This window comes from Aegilops tauschii, chromosome 3 (assembly GCF_002575655.3).
Source record: "Aegilops tauschii subsp. strangulata cultivar AL8/78 chromosome 3, Aet v6.0, whole genome shotgun sequence".
Lineage (NCBI taxonomy): Eukaryota > Viridiplantae > Streptophyta > Magnoliopsida > Poales > Poaceae > Aegilops > Aegilops tauschii.
The window spans coordinates 3,091,766-3,094,088 of record NC_053037.3 but is presented as its reverse complement, the minus strand read 5'-3'; the positions used below and the strand labels follow the sequence as shown (position 1 = coordinate 3,094,088).

At 38.5% G+C, this 2,323-nt stretch overlaps 1 long non-coding RNA gene across 1 annotated transcript; it reads left to right on the top strand.

Annotated features, from left to right (window-relative positions):
- The first annotated feature begins 848 nt into the window (after positions 1-848).
- Positions 849-1,756, top strand: LOC141020880 (uncharacterized). Its single transcript, XR_012180882.1, has 2 exons — positions 849-1,070; positions 1,182-1,756. It is a non-coding gene; the product is annotated as an uncharacterized lncRNA (long non-coding RNA).
- The last annotated feature ends 567 nt before the right edge of the window (positions 1,757-2,323 follow it).

Below are 2,323 nucleotides of genomic sequence, written 5' to 3'. Positions count from 1 at the left end.
TTTTTCAACTTTTTTTACAAAAGAATAAATTTTCATTTTCTAAGTGTAAACAATGGGTGTTTTTTGTGAAGCAAGTACCAAAAACAGGGTGCAAAATTGCACCACTCCAATTATCACAGTAAGTAGACCATACTTTATGCACAATTCCCAAGTTTCATGAATTTTCTAGTTTTCTAGCTACTTTCACACATTTAAACGGCTTTATGTTGATTTCCCGAAAGTAATTCAAATTTGAACCACAAGTGTGTGATAGCTATGTCCTAAAAATTTTAAAAAATATTTTTAGGTACACAAGTAGTCATTATATGTAAGAACCACTTAGAGTTTTGAGAGATTCGACCCCTTTCCATGAATAGTCATACCGACCATTTTGACCCCGTTTTGGAGAAAATAAAAGAAAAAGAATACAAGTTCAAAAAATGCAATAATTTCCCATGGAGTCATTTTATGTGTACTAGTAGCGAGGAAAAATTTCAAACTTGTAATATGACAATGTTGAAAAAAAATCTTCACAAATCGGCATAGCAAGTATAAACATTTATGACTTTCAAGCCAAGTGACTATGGCGAAGGCCATATTCATTGCAAAATTTGTGATAATGTGTTGAAAATTGGCACATAGGTACATCTCGCCAATAAAAACAATGTTGCCAAATAGATTTTAGAATTTTTTGTACAAAAAAATCATTTTTTTTCATTTTCTATGTGTCAAAACTAGATTTTTTATTTGCAAAAAGGCAAATGAAGTAAGAAAATTGTTTTATTCTAAGTTTCAAAATTTTCGTGGCAACTATTACATGTGAAAGGACACAATGTCAAAGGATTTGATTTTTTGAAATTTTATTCATTTTCTTTTTTAATTTTTAGAATGGACAAAGAAGCACACATTCAGCTGCTTGCTTCTGATTGGCCAATGCTTGAAGTCATGGATCGATGACATGGCATGTCCTGATTGGTGCTCCTGGTTCATGTCTCTCTCCCTTATCTCCTCAAGTGCACAGCCGCAGCCAGCACCTCACGCCTCATCTCTTCGCTGCCTCGCCGGAGACGCCGCTCCTCGCGCCGCCATAGGTCCTGTCCCCTTCTTCTTCTTCTTCTTCTTCTTCTTCTTCTTCTTCTTCTTCTTCTTCTTCTTCTTCTTCTTCTTCTTCTTCTTCTTCTTCACCCAAGCAGCAGCAACAGGTACACTCGCTGCTCCTCGCCGGCCAGCAGTGGCGCAGCCGCAAGCATCGGCCGAAGCACCAAGCAGCAGCAAGCACGCGCAAGAACAGCCCCGGCCGCCCGCCGCTGCTGCTCCTCTTCCTCGGCCACGACAGCAACAGGTGGTCAAGCACGTGTGCAAGCAGCATCAGTCCGGTGGTTTTGACGCAAGGCGTGAGGAGGCGGCTGCTCCGTGCAACACTGCATCTCGCCGTCCTCCTCTCGATCTGTGCCTTCCCTGAACGTCGGAGGCCTGTGCGCAGCTCACCAACGCGGCCATTGCGGCACTACGGCGGCCACCATGGGTGCATGGGCGGGGCACACGCGATGGGAGCAGCGCCGGCGACTGGATTTGGCCACAATTAAATCTGGGACGGGATCGGGCGTTGTAATTTTTTTTTATTCACTACTAAATATTAATGTCTCGTACAACAAAATCTCATTGCAATCCATTCCTGCACCAACGCGTTGCATATTATCTAGTAAAGCCAATTTTGGGATCATTAGGAGGTTCTGAGCTGACTTGTTTGAATTAAACTAAATTTGTGGATTTGGAACCGATTTTGAGCCCTTTCTCACGAAGTCCAACCATCCCATACATAGATATTTGCGATAGCTCTATGCTTGTTCATGCGAAGTTTTTATGCAGGTTCTGCGATTTCAGTTAGATTTTCTTTTCGTTTCTAAGTTTTCTTTTATTTCTTTTTTGTGTATCGGTTTCTTCAGCTAAAGTCGGCTTTTTTACATTTACTATAATTTTTCCTTTCTTGGAGGAAAAAGTATCCATCTAAAATTAAATTTAAAAAATAACATTTTAAAAAATGTGAACATTTATCAAATCTGTAAATGTGAACAATATATTCCGTACATTGTTTAAAGTGGATGCATGTTTACGATTTAGTTTTTTAAAAGCTTTGTACTTTTCCAATTTTGATTTATTTTTTAATATACGCATTTTTTAAATCCATATTTTTAACTTAATACAAAAGTAAATTCACTACATTTTCATATGATGTTTTAAAAAAAAGAAAACATTTTACTTAATCAAAACCATGTGTTTCCATGCACCTGGCGTGGCACCCCTGTTTTTTAGTTTTACTTTTCCTTTTCCTTTTTTTATTTTA